This window comes from Alnus glutinosa, chromosome 10, assembly GCF_958979055.1.
Source record: "Alnus glutinosa chromosome 10, dhAlnGlut1.1, whole genome shotgun sequence".
Classification (NCBI taxonomy): domain Eukaryota; kingdom Viridiplantae; phylum Streptophyta; class Magnoliopsida; order Fagales; family Betulaceae; genus Alnus; species Alnus glutinosa.
In genome coordinates, this window is record NC_084895.1 from 28,208,678 (window position 1) to 28,226,574 (window position 17,897).

The 17,897-nt window shown below is 38.8% G+C and overlaps 1 long non-coding RNA gene across 1 annotated transcript; it reads right to left on the reverse strand.

Annotated features, from left to right (window-relative positions):
- Window positions 1–12,784: 12,784 nt before the first annotated feature.
- Window positions 12,785–14,292, reverse strand: LOC133880546 (uncharacterized). Its single transcript, XR_009902324.1, has 3 exons — window positions 14,137–14,292; window positions 13,509–13,650; window positions 12,785–13,103 (listed from the first exon to the last, which is right to left on the reverse strand). It is a non-coding gene; the product is annotated as an uncharacterized LOC133880546 (long non-coding RNA).
- Between the last annotated feature and the right edge of the window lie 3,605 nt (window positions 14,293–17,897).

Consider the following 17,897-nt stretch of genomic DNA (forward strand, 5'->3'; position numbering starts at 1 on the left):
TACTAAGTTATCACCTATTGGATTCATATTACATTCATTGATTCATGTATTTCTTTTTCATCTAATCATTCACTTATCATCCATCTTAAGCCCTTCACTTATAGCTACTTTGTCTCATTTCTCAACTAGCACAAAGATTAGAACATTAATACTAACAACCACAACCTAATACAATCTCATAGTTAGCATACCTACAACACCATAATGAAGAATTTAATCATTAATTAACAACTCATTTCACATTAACCCGACTTTATCATCACCTAGGATATCCAACATCATAAGCATATCATGAAACACATATTAGCCTTCACTAATCAACTACACATCAAAACCCCTACTAATATCAATTCTACTATATTCCTACAATTACTTTGAAATCCTCATTTACATTTTAAGATCAACATCTCTTTTAGTCATCATAACCAAAAATACATACAAGCCAACCTAACCGAAAATACATTTTTTTCTAATACTACTCCATCATGGCAAATCAACACAACGAACCACAAACCACCATATCTCAACTTTAGTTAACATCAACCCAAAAACATCAATAAACTTAGTCCCTAACAAATAAATATAAACCAACATAATTATTCCATTTACAAGCATAAAACCAGATATGGATTTCCATCCAAATAACCATGAAAATCGCTTTCCATTCAAACATCAACCACTCACAATAAAGCATCAATCTCCTCTAATTGGAAATACCTTCTACCAAAATTTCACAACAACTATCATCAATAATTTATAAATCACCTACCACATCACAACTGTTCGACACACAACCAGCCCCAATACTCATCCAATATTCAGAAAACATCATCATGCTTTAATCAGACCACAACAACTATATCAACCTAAAATCAGTCAACCACAGTGAACCCCCATCACAGTACACACAACCAGTCACTCAACTCACTGCCAACATACCCACTGGAACACCAAACAGAAAATCACCAATTCCTAAATACCATGCATAGCTGAAGCAAACACCAAATCATCTACATACAACCATTCGACCATCATCCAAAACAGGGTATCAAAATCCAACACTACCATCCGAAACCATCAACCAATGACCCAACAAAATCAACCCACCATAATCCAATCAAGAGTAAAATACCCAAAATAAATCAACAAACCCTAATTCCACAATAATCAAACTAATCCACAAAATTATAGAATTTATACCTTGGGGATTTTCCTCAACAAATCCACTGAAAAATGCCTCTGATTTTGCCAGAAAAGTCGCCGGAAAACACTTTGAAGAACCGGGTCTTTCTTTCGGGTCTGGCGGGTTGCCGGTCGCACGGGTCACAGTCACGGGTTGCACGGGTTCTGGGTTGCGGGCTCGCCGAAAATCCATCGGAGAACGGCCTTCAAACGCCAGATTTCAGTCTCGGTCGCCGATCATGGAGGATCGAGTCACACGACTTTGGTGGGTTCATAGGGTTTGACTCATGGGTCGCGGGTCTTAGCTCCTGGCTCGTTGGGTTTGGCTCATGGGTCCACCGGATCTCTCTCATCTCCAATCTCACTCTCTCTGCCTCAGCATCTCTCTCTCCGTTTGGTGTCTCTCGGGTGGAAGGGAAATGAAGAACAGAGAAGAGGAAAGAAGAAAGAAAGAAAAGAGAAAAAGGAAGAGTGGTGCGTTGGGTGGGGAGAAAAGGAAGAAGAAGAAAAGAAGGGAGAGGTCGTGGTCCAAAAGGGAGAAAATGAGAGAAAAGAAAAGAGAGAAAGTGATAAGGTGAGACACGTGGCGCAATGTGAGTGGCCGGGAGAAGATGAGGATATCCTCTCAAGCCAACCAGATGATGCCACGTGGCAAAGAAGTATTGTATTTTATTTTAAGCCCTCAACTTATATAAATTACTGTAGGACCCATTAATTTAAAGATCCTATCTTTTAATAATTAATATGCAACCCCATATTTAATTTTATCTATACTTTAATTAATATAATGGACTATTTATTCAACTAGGACCCACTATAATACAATTTATTAAATGCTAAATTCCTATTAATTTTTCTTGATCTTTACATGTCTAGATGCAGAGCATGATGGTGTGGATGATGAAGTCCTGCCAGCAACCACCCACAGGAAGGCAGGTTTGGGTCAAGAAGGACAGTCACCCCATGAAGGGGAACAGACGAACCTAGCAGGTTCAGGTGATCATGCCTAGGATTTGGTTCCTAATCCTACGACATCAGGTTTGATTGCTTATCTTACTTGCTATATCTTGTATGTAATCTAGGAACCAGTTGTGTTTTGCCCCTATTTCTCTTGAGAGAACTTTGCAGGTACTTATTGGGGAAGACAGAAAAAGCAGGTTGAGCAATTGTTTTTCTGTATTGGCATCATTGAGCTTACACAGGTTTGATCTTGCCCTGCATATGATGTTATTTCCATATTGCATTTTTTTTTTAATTAAAAAAAAAAGAATTTGGGAGAATTTGTAGGATTTCTCTTTTTCTTGGCATATCAGATATTGCATGTGTTTTCACCTGATATCTCAATTCTTTGTGTATTAATTTACTTTTCTTAGATATAATTGAGAGTTAATGACTATAATCTGCCAAGTGTTTACCTGTATATGCAAAAGTAGGATAGCTTCTTTTCTCATGCGATGAAAATGTGCACTATCCAAGACTCCTCTAAAGGTACATCTTTTCCTTCTCTGACTTTTTGTTTCTAGAATTTCTGGATAAGAGAAGAGATTTTTGATAAGATGGCCAAATTGACCACATGCTAGTTGAACCTAGAACCTAGAACCTAAAAACTCTGGCATTCCCACTAGATTGCAGCACCATAAGAATTAAGCAGTAAATCATATGAAGTCTGTGCTTTAAATTGTATATTCACTGCTTATGTGCTGAGATATTCCTTGCCTTCTATGTGCAAGTAAAAGTTTATCTTGTCCTTCATGGTACAAGTAAAACAGATCTGTGCTGCATCTTAGGGGGAGTGTATCAGATGAGGGTGGCTAGGCCCTAGTAAGCTATAAGGTTTGACTTTTGGCTAAATCATTCACTGCTTTTCTCTCTTGACTAGAAAATCTGGTTGCTTCTTGTCATATCAGTGTAAGTCATACTTTGTGGGATAAGTTTTCACACACACACGCATTGCATGAGTTGAGTCGTCTATTTGAATTTTTTGTGTACAGGAAAATATTTGTGCTGATTGAAATCTCAACTCTCCTTTATATCTCTATTTAGTTTTGAGATGCTCTCTGATTGTGTTATTAGTGGATTATACATGCGTGTTCTGAAACTGACTTGAGAAAAATTGATTTTTGTAAATTTTCCTCAGTTTTTTGTTTTTCAGTGTGAAGCGTCCGGACAGTCATTCTTGGCATCCGGACGGGTGGAGCTTAGTCGTCCGGACGGTTTAGCTTTCGTCCGGATGCGTGCGGCACCAACGGCTGGACGATGAGGTTACCTGTCCATACGCGTGCGACCTGTCCGCTTGTTTCCAATGCAGCACGTGTCTGGACGGCATTAATACACCTTCCGGACGGGGACCCCACAAGCCCTATAAATAGACTGGTCGCCGCATTTCCTCCCTACCCCACCAAAAAGTCTCCTTTTGGCATCTTGTGAGTAATTTCTTGCGAGCTTTTGGCTTTATCTCGCTCCTCCTTGTCTTTTGCACATTATTCTCGCGTTCCAGGTATTTTTCTATGCTTTTTCTTTTCAGTTTATTTTAAACTGTTAGAATATTAATGTCTTTTAGGAATGTTTTTGAGATTTTGAGATGCATATATCTGTTGTGTTGGGACTGTTTGTGGTGATATTTTTTAGGGACCACCATGTGATATTTTTTGTCTATCTTTTTGGAAAAGTTCTGTTTACTGCCGTTATAATGTCAAATTTTTCTGACTTAACAAGAATATTTTTGGATTATTTTGTTTTGGCAAATCTTGTTGGTCTCTTTTGCAGAATCATGTCTTCAGGCAGTCCACAGCGTCGAGTGCGCCAAAGGACAGAGGGAGATAGGGCAGCCCTCCGAGCCAAAATTATGGATTGCACAGTCATTGCCGAGCGGAATGTGGTTCGCTCTGATATTATGGTGGCTCCTCTGGACAGTATCCACGACATTATCCAGACATACCACTGGGGATATCTTTACAGTTGCGCCTGTGTTGTCTATACCAGGCTGGTCAGGCTCTTCTATGCCAACCTAGAGGTGGTGCAGAACGATAACTACTGGTTGGTGCTTCAGTCCACCATTGACGGACATATCATCACTGTTGATCCCCAGATCATCAGTCAATTCATTGGAGTTCCTGTTCTCCAGATATTTGACAGCCCATATAATGAGGTCGTCCTTCCTCCCTTTATCGATGATCTCCGAGAGTTTTTCCGTGTTGTTCCACAGAGTGAGGAGCGCGCCACCACCATCAGGATCGGTGCTTTATCCCCCTCACACCGCATGTTGGCCAAGATTGTTCAGCACAACCTATGGCCAGTTGTCAGGCGCAGTTACCTAATTTTGAAGAAAGCCCAGTTTGTCTATGCCATCCATCTTCGCTTGCCTTTCTGCTTGTGCAAGCATATTTTGGGCATTATTTTGGAAGCCCATGATGAGAGCAATATCGGTCTTCCTTTCGGCTGCCTACTTACCTAGATCATACTACAGTCAGACATTAGTATTGCTGGAGAGCCGAAGATGAAGATTCAGAATCCTATCGACAAGCAAACTTTGATGAAGTCCAATGCACAGCTGCGAAGAGATGATTCTGATGATGATGTCCCTGCTGCCATGCCTGTTAGCTTTCCGGACATGGCTTCCTCCTCTCAGACCGTCCTGCCTTCTGAGCCGGAAGTCAATTATTCTTAGATAATTAGGCTTGGCAATTGGGGTTGTCGTGTCAACCCGTCAGGTTAGCGTGTCAACCCGTTTAACTAATTTGGTAAAAAATGTGTCATTAACGCGTCATAATTATGTCATAAACGGGTTGATGGGTCATAAACGGGTCATAAATGTGTCATAAAACAGGTTGGCGGGTCATAAACTAGTCATAAACGGGTTGACGGGTCATAAACGGGTTATAGCCTAAACCCAAACCCTATATATTCATGTCGTGTTCGTGTTGGATTCGCGGGTCGTGTCAAAATTGCCAAGCCTGAGATAATGGAGGCCCTGGTTGCCATTCAGGGAGGGATGAGTACCATGCAGCTCTCTATGTCCTCCATGCAACAGTCCATCACTACCATGCAACAGGAGGTGCACTCCATCAACCTGCGTGTGGAGTAGAACCAGCTGGACCTCAGGGAGTGCCTCAAGTACCATCATCCTGCCAGCAGTGATGATGAGGATGTTGCGCCTAGGGTTGCACCCATGGCAGAGGATGCTTGAGTTTTTCTTTTTATAGTTGTCTTATTTGTGTTTGAGACATTTGATTTATTTTCTACTATTTTGGTTAAACTCTTGGACTAATATTACTCTGTTTACCTCGGTCTTTCTGAGACCGTTAGGGGGAGTAATTTTTATAACAGTAGGTTTTTTTTACTCTGTTTTACCCTTTGTCCCTTTGTGACAAAAAGGGGGAGTAATTTTTATTTTTGGACTTGAAATGTATTTTCAAACCGGTCAAGTGATTTTTTGTCCCAGAATGGCCAAATGGGGAGTTTGTTAGGCTATGATTGGCTACATTCTGTTTGGACAAAATCATTTTTATCTAAAGATGCTTTTTAACAAGGATTTCGCTATTCAGAAGTATTTCAGAAGTTTCTGCATTGTTTGCAAGACAGAAAAAACGGTTCCCAACCAGCCTTCCGGACGACGTGTCATCCTGTTCGGACGCTCATCTGTCCAAAGCTTCAGACGTCCGGACAGCGAGTCATACCATCCGGACGCCCGACAGACTAAAGCATCATCCGTTCGGACGACGTGGTTTTCCGTCCGGACCCTCCTCTATATCGAGAAGCTGCTGTTCTAGCTTGCATCCGTCCGAAAGTCTCAGCAGCCCGTCCGGATGCCTCTCAGTATTCGACCAAGCTTCAGATTCTTTCCAAAATCAAATATGGGAAGATTGCTGCAACCGTCCGGACGACGTGGATTCCCGTCCGGACGCGCTCATCTATAAGGTAAGAATCGCAATTCAAATTCAAATTCAACCGTCTGGACGCTAGTCAGCATGGTCCGGACGCGCGTTCAACAGATATGGAAATTGCGTGTAGAAGATCAACCGTCCGGACAGCCATCCCTCTGGTCCGGACGCGCGAAGCCTTAATAAGGAAATTACTTGCAGCGGGCGTGCGACCGTCCGGACGTGGATCTTAAACAGGAAAGATTTTCAGTGAAAATCTCATAATTTCGGTTGCACAGTTGTCTGTCCGGACGGCCTATGTCCACCGTCCCGACGGCGCCCGTATTTATCAAAGCAGTCGCTCATTTGAACCCTCAGCCTAATAGAGGCCCCTGGGCTTGAGAACTGCAAGAATTCAGTATTGAATTCTTTTAGAGCTTAGAGAGTTATTTTGTGAGGTTATTGAGCTGATTCGATCTCTCTGAAGCCGATGCTGTGTGTGATGTTGCTGCGCTTAAATTGAAGTCTATCTTAGGGGTCGGCTCTAAGGTAAAGGATTCCATTGAAGACCCCTTCAGGTAGGAGACCTTGTTGGGAGGCGTTCGTGTTGGGTTACAAGTTAGAGAGCAAGTAACGACCACTGCATCATGGGTATGTGAGTGTTACTACTTTGTATCTAGTCTTGTCTTCTAAATAGTGGATATCTTGGGTTTGGCTGCCCCAGAGTGGTTTTCTCATCTTGAGTTTCCACTTCGTTAACAAAAATTATTGTGTTATTTATTTCCGCATTATTTTGTTAACACATTGTGCACACACACACTCATTATTTATTTTAGAAGTCAATTCCATTTTTCACTTGCCCATGGAGCATCTGTGGCGGCTGAACAAAAGGACATTTGACTGGACTGAAGAACTAAAATGTGCTCCCATTGTGCCATGTGGAGATGAAATCCTGATACAATTGAACGGAATGTCATTTGGGGATGAGAGCGCGTGTAAGAAGAGAAAGAAGAAGAGGAAGAAGGGTGAAGCAGCTACTGATGATAATGTAGTATGGAAGAAGAAAAGTATTTTCTTCTGGTAGTCGTACTTGAAGGACAATTTCTTGTGGCATAATCTTGATGTCATGCATATAGAGAAAAATGTCATAGACAACATACTTGGCACAATTCTGGATATCAAAGGGAAAACAAAGGACAACCTCGTTGCCTGGCAAGACTTGAAAGAAATGGGTTTGAGACATAAATTGCATCCGTTCACGGCCGTTGATGGTAAAACATATATGCCCTCATTTTGCCACATGATGTCCAGGGACGATAAAACACACTTTTTGAAGGTTCTTCGAAATGTGAGGGTGCCGGACGGTTATGCCTCGAACGTTTTGCGTTGTGTACAACTAAAAGAACATACGATATCAGGGTTGAAGAGCCATTATAGTCACGTACTGATGCAGCAGCTTCTCTCTATTGCATTGCGCGGGTCACTGTCATATAAAGTGGTTAGACCTCTTGTTCAGATGTCCTCATTTTCAGAGGCATATGCTCAACCAATTTAACATAAGATGATATGGATTGATTGGAGGGTGATGCCTGTGTCACTTTGTGCAAGCTAGAATAGGTATTCCCCCCCGGCTATTTCACCAGGATGGTCCACTTGGTCGTGCATCTTGTGCGTGAATGTAGACTCGGCGAACCCGTACAATATAGGTGGATGTACGTGGTAGAAAGGTAGAATGTGAATATATATATATATATATATAATAATAATGCCAATTTATTAATTATTTCAAAATTTAATGACAATATCTAGAAGCCCTTGATGTTGATTGCATGTGTGTACACTGCAGGAGCCTTGGGGGGTTCAAGTCTAATGTGCGCAACAAAGCGGCTCCTGAGGGGTGCATTGCGGAGGGGTACATAACGACTGAGTTGGTGACGTTCTGTTCGAGGTATCTAGATAACACACCAACCTTCCACAACAGGCCCCAAAGGAATCCTGATGATTCAAAGGGGGCGAATACACGAGTCACCCATAAACCGTTTGACATTGCAGCACACTAATTTGCTGTAGATATATAACTGGCAACAATATCCTTATATAAAATTTTATCTCTAATAAAATGATAGTCAACTTTAATATGCTTTGTTTTAGCATGATAGATAGGATTAGAGGCTAAAGAAATGGTGCCTAAGTTATCACACCAAAGTCGAGGGGGATTAATAAAATGACCTTCAAATCTTTAATAAGCATTCATAACCAATAGAGTTCAATTATGGATGTTAGTTTTTTATTGGCTGCATTCTGTTGACAAAATCACTATTATGTAATGTTGCTTCTTTCACAGAGATGTTGTATATTTCAGAGTCTTTAGATATTCAGAGTTTATTTCATCGTCCGGACGATGTGTGATCCCGTCCGGACGCTCTTCAGTTAGCAACATCCGTCCAGACGACAAGAACTTTCCTTCAGTACACCCATTAGTGTTTGAAAACTTTGAACTGTTCAAGATTGCATCCGTCCGGACGTAATGGCAAATCTTCTGGGCACTATCAAGAGTTAGAGAAGAATCTAGTGTTCAAGTGCATCCATCCGGACGACGTGGCAATACCGTCCGGACGCCATTCAGTGTTTGACAAGCATTAGGGTTTCTGCCTTAAGACAGTTTTGGGAAGACGGCTGTAACCATCCAGACGATGTGTGATCCCGTTTGGACGATGTCCTCCATAAGGCAAGTCGTACATATCAAGTTCAACCGTCCGGACATCAGCCTTCAGGGTCTGGACGCTCAAAGCCTTATTATGGAAATTACGTGCAGCAGAAGTTGACCGTCCGGACGCTCGGTCAAGCCGTCCGGATGCCCTCCAGTATATTGATCATAACGTTTTGCTCAAATATCATATTCGAATGAAATTGGTGTCATTGGAAAGCTAACGAAAAATACTACAATATGAACATTAGACGGCCAAGAGAAACATCCGGAAGGCCAAGAAAAACGTCCGGATGGGCACGTCCCAGAGTCTGAATCTTAGTTGAAAAAGGGTTTGTAAAGCCTATAAATAGGGGGCTCTAGGTCTGTGTTTATTGAAAAATACAATTGACTTCTAAAATAAAAGACAAGTGTGTGCTTAAGGTGTCAACAAAAATAACAATGCGGAAAATAAATGACACAATGATTTTTGTTAACGAAGTGGAAACTCAAGATGAGAAAAAGCACTCTGGGGCAGCCAAACCGAGGATATCCACTATTCAGAAGACAAAGCTAGATACAAAGCAGTAACACTCACATACCTTTGATGCAGTGGTCGTACCTTGCTCTCTAACGTGTACCCAACACGAACGCTTCTCAACCAGGTCTCCTACCTGAAGGGGTCTTCAATGGAATCCTTTACCTTAGGGCCAACCCCTAAGATAGACTTCAGTTGTAGCGCAGCAACAGCACACATCAACGACTATAGAGAGAATAGATCAGCTCCAATAATCTCACAAAATAACTCTCTAAGCTCTGAAGGAATTCAATACCGAATTCTTGCAGTTCTCATTGTCCAGAGGCCTCTATTTATAGGCTGGGGGTTCAAATGAGCTTCAGGCAAAATATAGCTGGGCGCCGTCCGGACGGTGGTCATGGCCGTCCGATAGGATTTTTTGAAAATTTTGCTGAGAAATCTTTCCTGTTTAAGAGCTGCGTTCGAACGGGATGACACATCGTCCGGACGGTCGCACGTCCGCTGTAAGTAATTTCCATATAAGGCTTCACGTGTCCGGACCATGGGGGATGAACGTCCGGACGGTTGATCTTCAACACGTAATTTCCATATCTGATAAGCCCGCGTCTGGACCATGAGAGGCAGGCGTCCGGACGGTTGAAATCGAATCGGCAATTTCCTTGTTTGTTGAACGCGCTTCTGGACGAGTGTATTTGAATTGCGATTCTTGCCTTAAGGTGACGCGCGTCCGAACGGGATACCACATCGTCTGGTCGGTCGAAGTGATCTTCCCATATTTGAACTTGGAAAGAATCTGAAACAGGTCAAGTACTGAGAGGCGTCCGGACGGGCTGCTGAGTCGTCCGGGTGAATGCAAGTTGGAACAGAAACTTCTCGACACAGTGAAGGTCCTGACGGAAAAGCACGTCGTCTGGATGGATGATGCTTGGTCTGTCTGGCGTCCAGACGGTATGGCACGTCGTCCGGACGGATGGAGTAGTGGACAGATGAGCGTCCGAATGGGATGACACGTCGTCTGGATGGCTGACAGGGAACCAAAAATCTTCTGACTTGCAGGCAGTGCAGAGTCTTCTGAGAGTGCTCTGAATAGTGGAATCCCTGTTAAAAGCATCTTTACAAACAAGTGTTTTTGTCCAAAAACAGAATGAGGCCGAAAACTAACAAACACCCCCTTTGGCCATTCTGGGACAAAATCACTTGACCGGTTTGGAAATACATTCCCAGTCCAAATTGAAATTACTCCCCCTTTTTGTCACAAAGGGACAAAGGGTAAAATAGAGTAATAAAATCCAACTATAATACAGATTACTCCCCCTAACTGTCTCAGAAAGACCCGGGTAAATAGAGTAATATAAGTTAAAAAATTAAACAAGCAAGGACAGAAAAAGTTGCTGAAAAGAGAGAAAGCAGCAAGGTTAGGTTCTTCACAAGTATAGTAGCTCACGCATGTATATCCGTCTGAGAAATCAGTCAAGGAGCAAGTCAGAATTATGCAGACATAGAGTTGATAGACAAGTATAACATATACAAAGATTACCCTGCAGACATAATAATGAAAATAGTTGGCTTAACTCATGCAATGCGTGTGCGTGTGTGAAGACTCTTTTCCCACAAGGTTTGATTTTTACAAATATGATAAGAAGCAACCAGATTTTCTAGATTGGAGAGAAAATCAATGCAAGATTAGTCAAAAATCAAACCTTATTAAACTGAGAATGCTTTTTTTTTTTTTTTCTTTCCCTTGCTTCTTATTAAATTGATGTTTTATAGTATGAAATTAAGAGGATTGGCGAGTCTAGTTGAGGCATTAGGAAATAGTGGCAACAGAATGTGGTTGATTGTTAGGCATTTTGTGATCTAGGGTTTTGGGTAATTATTATTAATTTTTTTGTACTCTCTAAATCCATTTGTAGGTTTGGTAGTAGCATTATTTTTTCTTTAGTTAGAAGTAAAAAAATTGAAACTGTATTTGTTGGGCTATTTTTTGTATTTGTTTTCCGTCCACTGAATTTCTAGAATTGAATTCTGTATTTGGTTCATTTTTGTATTCATATATGAATGAATCAGAACTGTTTGATTTTTACTCTATTTTGTATAATCTAATTGTGTATCCAATCGGCCATTTTACCTTGGATTATTTTTATTATGATTTTTTATTTTTCATTTGGGTTGATTGAAGTATTCTAATTTTACCTTGGATTTATTGTTTATTATTCAGTCACTTGCTTTGCGTTCCTGATGATGCTTTTGTTCACTACATTTTGGTTGTGCATAATACACTTTTGTTTCATCTTGTGGTTTTGTTTATGTTGGCATCTAATTTTAAATTTTTCTTGTAATAACTCTTAGATGGACTTGGGGAATGAGTACGATGATGATAATTTGCTTCCACATATTCCGGTTGATGATGATCCACGTCCCCAAGTTGTCCCTCAAAATGGTTTGTTATAGGCTCTTCCTCTCTCATTAGTGCAACATTTGTTGAATGTTGTTTTACTAAATTTTATTATTCGTATTTGAATGAATGTTGCTTATTTCTCTTCCCCTAGTGCTTAATTATGCTTATTAAAAACATTTGTCCATTTGTTAACATTTTTCATGTTTTACTTGCAACACAAAACATCTACTTTAACCCTTTTCATGTTTTATTTTTTATGATATGCAGCGTTTACTCAAAGTTCATTCACCAATTTCACCTAATATTCAGCATAGTGATGTTTTTGGAACTCAGGATAGTACAACGACAAAGGTATTTAAAAATGAAAAAAAAAAAATCTTAATGAGATTTAAAAGAAGTTGCCTTGTATTATCTAAAATCTTGCTCACAATTTTGCAGGATATATGGCCACCTGAGCTATTGGAAGGGTAAATGGAATAAGTGGAATGAAAGGGATGAAAGTTACAATGTATTTTGTTGTTTTGGCATTATTTTTTTTGTCTTGTATGGACAAGTGAATATCTTTTTATGTTGTAATTTGTAAATTTTCTTATGTACTAGTAGCTTGTCCCTTTTTGTTGCAACTAGTAGATTTCCAAAGTGTTGCAACTACCTAGTAGTTCATGTACTAACACTAACTATAATTTGAAAACTCTCATTTATACCTTCAATTCACTGGGTGAAACTTCATTTATAGCCCATTAGGATGTCGTGCTTTGGGTTGTGATTCCCCATAAAGCAAAATTTTGAATGCCTAAATGAAGGGCTTAATTTTTATTTTTATTTTTGTTTATCGAAGGACTTTAATCATTCTCATAAACTTGTAACTTTTTTTTTAGATTAACCATATTTTTTTTATAGGTGGATGTTGTAACACAATGCATGGTTCATGGACCATCTTTTTGAACTGCTTCTCCAACTCAAAAAAGGAACAAAAAGCTGAGAAATTGCTAAAATTTTGGGCGTTCACTTAAGGAAAAAGAATACTGAAAGAAATAGCTCACTTACAATTCAGAAAAATCTCAATTTTACACAATTCAGATAATCAGGATTGTCAATTTTCAATCCAAACAACACAAATATAAATACAAATGAGTGTATATTAAGATGTTTGAATGTCAATTCCTAGATTATCGAATATCAACAAGTTTTGAGAAACAGGCAAATTGAGGATCAACACGATTTAATTAATGCACAATTCACTTCATAAATTTCTACATTATCAGCAATTTCATCCAGCTTCTCATGGCTGCCATCTGTTTCTTCGCTCAGCTCCTCAACATTTTCCTCCTCTACAATTCTGCCTTGTAGTGATTCAATCAACTCCATGAGCTCTCTGTTAACTTGTGACAGAAAGTCTGATATCATCAATAAGATCCTGTAACTCCTTACACTTTAGACCTAAAATTCCAACAAAAAGCAATGGTCATAAAGTGCGAGCTGATCACTACTAATGCCTAAACAGTACAACAAAATAGGAAAAAACATAATTTTCATGCAAAAGAAAAAAAAATGATTTCATCTATTAATTGTCTACTTATAAACAAGTTTTAGAACAAACAACTTTACTCAATTACTATGAATACAATCAACTCAAAAGTTATGAGTACAAGGAGTAGTAAGTGGGAAAGACATCACCTTCCGACAGATATGGCAGCTAAACTCTGCATAGTCAATTACACAACCACATTTTCTTTGTAAACATGACATTATAGTGGGTTAAAATAAGATCGATCATAATGATTGCATCAAAAAATAAGTGAGGAAAATGCAGCTAGTAAATGTGAATTAGACAAGAATATAAACCTTTTAGAAGTTTCTTTTTACGGACATATTTTTCGCTTGCCGTTTCGGCTTCCTTGTTCTCTTCCCATCCTCAATCTCCATCATCAACCTGCTTTCTGCTAGGTGGCGGACATTTCTTCCACGTCCAGCAACTTTTTTCATCCTGAGAATCAAAATGGAACATTTTAGGACATTTGAAAATCAATAGCTCACCGCTTAGCAAAACACCATAAGATCCCAACAGCAAAGTAAAAGAACAGAAGCTTACATCATAGTCCTAGCTAGGATGGATGTCGCCAGCCGAAACTAAAAGAAAAGCCAAAACAAGTTACCCCCACCACCCATCCCAAAAGCGTAAAACATAAACCATATAGGGAACAGACGCCGCCCTATATTTCCTACCCAAGAGACACGCACAACCCAAAACCAAAAGCAAACAAGGATTAACAACCACAGAAGAACACAGATAATGATGGAATACCCAGAACAAAAATACAGTGAAAAGCAATCCAAATAGACAGTAAAGGCAGAAACTTTACTGAGAAACAAACAGAAAAACTCTGCGGGAAAATTTCAAAAGAACCAAAACCAAAAGAAATAGAAATCGCACAAAACAAACAGACCTAAAAGACCAAACAAGGAGATTTACTTGATGGTGGGCGTCGGCACTGCTTCGTGGTGGCCGGAGCTGAACGGTGGTGATGGGAAAAAAATTGGGGGGAGAGAGTGAAGAGGAAAAATGAAAATGAAAACTACGGTGGGCGTCCTCTGTTTCTTTATTTTTTTTGTATTTTTTTTTTAAAAAAATAAAAGGTGGTTAACCCGAGTTGGGTTAACCACTGAAAATGCGGACACTATGCGGACATAATGCTCCTCCGTAGCATTACTCCAATTCTTGACCCATGTTATTGGACTGCTGCCATTTTTGGTCTGAACCTAGGTTAATGGGCTTGCTTATGAGTGAGGTTATTGTTATTATTATTATTATTATTCTTTTTTATAGATAAGTGAGGTTATTTATTACTTGTGTGTCTTGTGGCTAGCTTATTAGCCTCAAAACTATTGATAATTCATCCCATATGCCTAAGATTGGACTCTTAATCCATGCCCTTGTGTTTCTGCCATTTTGGGTATGAAGAGAGCTATATATTGGGGCATCGTTATGAATAACAGCAAAGCCCTCCCCTGTTTGCTCCTAATAAAAATTAAAATACATGTATTCCCTCAAATTAATAAGTCTTTTTTTTTTTTTTGGTTAAATATCTTATTGATACCTAAGTTTTAGGCTTTTTTTTTTAAAAAATTTAGTACCTAAGTTTTATTTGTTTCATAAATAGTACTTAAGATAGGAGTAAAAACTCGTTTACTACTTCTGTTACATTTTCCATCCAAATATTAACGGTCTACTACGCGTCAACCGCTGAGGTTGACACGTGCCACTATATAAAAAAATTAAAAATTAAAAAATTATTTAAAAATAATAATAAATAATAATTAAAATAATTAAAAATAATAATAATAAATAAAAGAAAGAAGAAGAAGAGGGGTGGCTAAGCGCCCCCCCCCCCCCCCCCCCCCCTTGGCCACCATGGGGGTGGTCGGTGGCTAAGCCAACCTGGGGTGGCTAGGGGGTGGTTCGGCCACCATATGGCAGAGAAAAAATAAAATAAAATTGTTTGATGGGTTTTGGCTCTTGGAGGTGGCCAAACTACTCCCAAGGGCCATGAGATGATTCGGCTGCCCCCAGGCCGGCCAAAACTCTTCAAAAAAAAAAAATCTGCCATGGATGGGGGGTGGTTCGGCCACTCCAAACAGGCCAAGGGTGTGGCTCCCCTTTTTTTCTTTTTTCTTTTTTTTTTTCCATTTTTTTAATTATTTTTTCAAAAATTTCATTATTTTTTTTAATTTTTAATTAATTATTAAAGATTTTAATTTTTAATTTTTTTATATAGTGCCACGTGTCAACCGCTGACCGTTAATATTTGGACGAAAAATGTAATAGAAGTACCAAACAGGTTTTTACCCCTAACTCAAGTACCACCTATGAAACAAATGAAAATTAAGATACTAAATTTAAAAAAGCTTAAAACTCAAGTACCAATAGGGTATTTAACTATTTTTTTTTTTTTTTTGTATTTTTCTCTAAATTTTTTATAATGGTCTTTTTGTCATTTTTGATATAGAGGGAGTTTGGGAGGCATTGCTTCAATTGAAAGTTTGAAAGAACAATGTCGTCCTGTTCCAAAGTGTTTTAGGAAGACAAAAATTTCATGTAATTAAATTTCAAATAACTTTAGAAGACAATGAGTTAACTGTGGAGGTAGTTGTTAATCATATTAAAAACCCATGTGCCATTCACGTATATAACAGAGGTACACATGACAATTTATTAGCCCGAGTTAGAGGAATTTTCTCCGACCAAGTTTTGAGGAAATTTTTATCTATCTTTATGTAACATATTAAATTTTGAAAATAAAATACGTTAGTCAAAAGAGTGCTGCTAGAAATATTACTATTTTTACTACAAATTTTATACAAATTGATGTAAGACTCCAAGTGGCACCTAACTACAACATTGAAGCAACAAATGGGTTGAGATGAACAACCAGGTGAGCCATGAGTGGGTGAAGCATGCTCAAGGACATGCTTGCTATTACATATCAATCTTGTCTTTTCTGTAAAAATTTATAGGCTTAATTCACTCTCAAAAGACGCCTTAAGAGAGAAGAGGATACAATGGTTTATAAACAGCTTAGGTCTAATAAACCTTAGCGATGTAGAACACTTTAACACACCCCTCACGTGTGGCTAGCTAGTTTGCATGTATCTGTATATATATATATATATATATATATACACGTATTCATTTGATCAGTACCTTTGGCTTGTATAATTAATATATTATTGACACGTACGTGGTTGTTGGCTTGCCGAGTGAAGGAAAACTATAATGCAATATAAAATTAAAATAAAAGCGCAATAAAGAAAGAGACAGATTCTTCAACTAGCATGGAGGACAAATTCATCCTCAATTTCGCACATAAAGACAAAACTTTTCTTGGACAACCCCTTTGCAAAATAGATTTACCATTGTAGGCAAAAGATTATTGCAAGCTCTCCACAAAAAGTGTTTCACCAATTTCTGAACATTTAATGCATACGTCGAAGAGTTAGCTGCCTTTATCCGAACACCAGAACTTTCTCGGCATTTTGGAAACGCCGATAATTAGTTCACTAAAACGATGAAAAAATGTTGAGGCTTATTTAAATAAGCTGAAATATTATTGCAAACCAACGTCATTGTATTCTACTTTCCTAATAATCTAGAAGCTTCCAAACACTCTCTCTCTCTCTCTCTCTCTCTCTCTCTCTCTCTCTCTCTCTCTCTCTCTCTCTCTCTCTCTCTCTCTCTCTCTCTCTCTCGTAGTAATGCTAAAGACATCTTTTTATCATTCCAAAGTTGATATATGAGTATTAAAATTATCATTGAATGGGTCACATTAGAATTATATTTCGACAAAAGTGGTATTTGGCACACTTTGGTAGTTAGTTTAATGGGTCACATTAGAATATTTAAAAATTTAAAAGGCTATTCTAAAATCGACTGTTAGTTCAATGGGCTTTTTTATATCTTTCTTGTAAATTAATGAAAAGTATCCTATAATATTGAAACTAAACAGAGGATTGGACTACTTGTATTAGTCGTATGTAAAAACAATATATTACAAATGACATTTGAAAAACTAAAAGATAATTAACTACACACTGATCATATGGCTATAAATTAAGCACATTTGAACATTTAAAATACAACTGTCATCATCTTCAATGAACGTCGATCGTATGTGACTTCCGATAATGCATGTTTGAATAAAATGATTTGTATTTCGTTCCACGTTATCTTCATCTTTCTTTTTCTTCTTTTTTCTTTCTTTCTTTTTTTTTATTTTTTTTTATGAATTAACTCTTTTATAGCCCAAACTCAAGATTACAACTCTCCAGTAACCACCGGATCCAACAACCTAGTTAGGGACGAACCCCCAACCAAGGCTCAACACAGTGTCAGTTAGAAAAACCAGAACTGGACAAACTATACAAACATAAAGACACAACGTTAGCCATGGGACAATGACTGATGTGTCTAAGCCACCACTATAGGCTAGAACAACTTTATCGAGTTGACCACGTAACCCTCTAACCTTTGTAGCTCCGGTAATTGAAATCTCTCTCTCACTCTGCAGAATTGCTTGGATAACTTGATTTTTATGAGACTTTACAATATTTCCGCTGTCGCTAATAGCCTCCAAGAGATCCGAAACTGCAACTCTGCATAAAGCATCCACCCAAAACCAAACCACCAACACAAACAGACCAGAACCCTATTCCAACATCCAAACACAGCTCCCAATC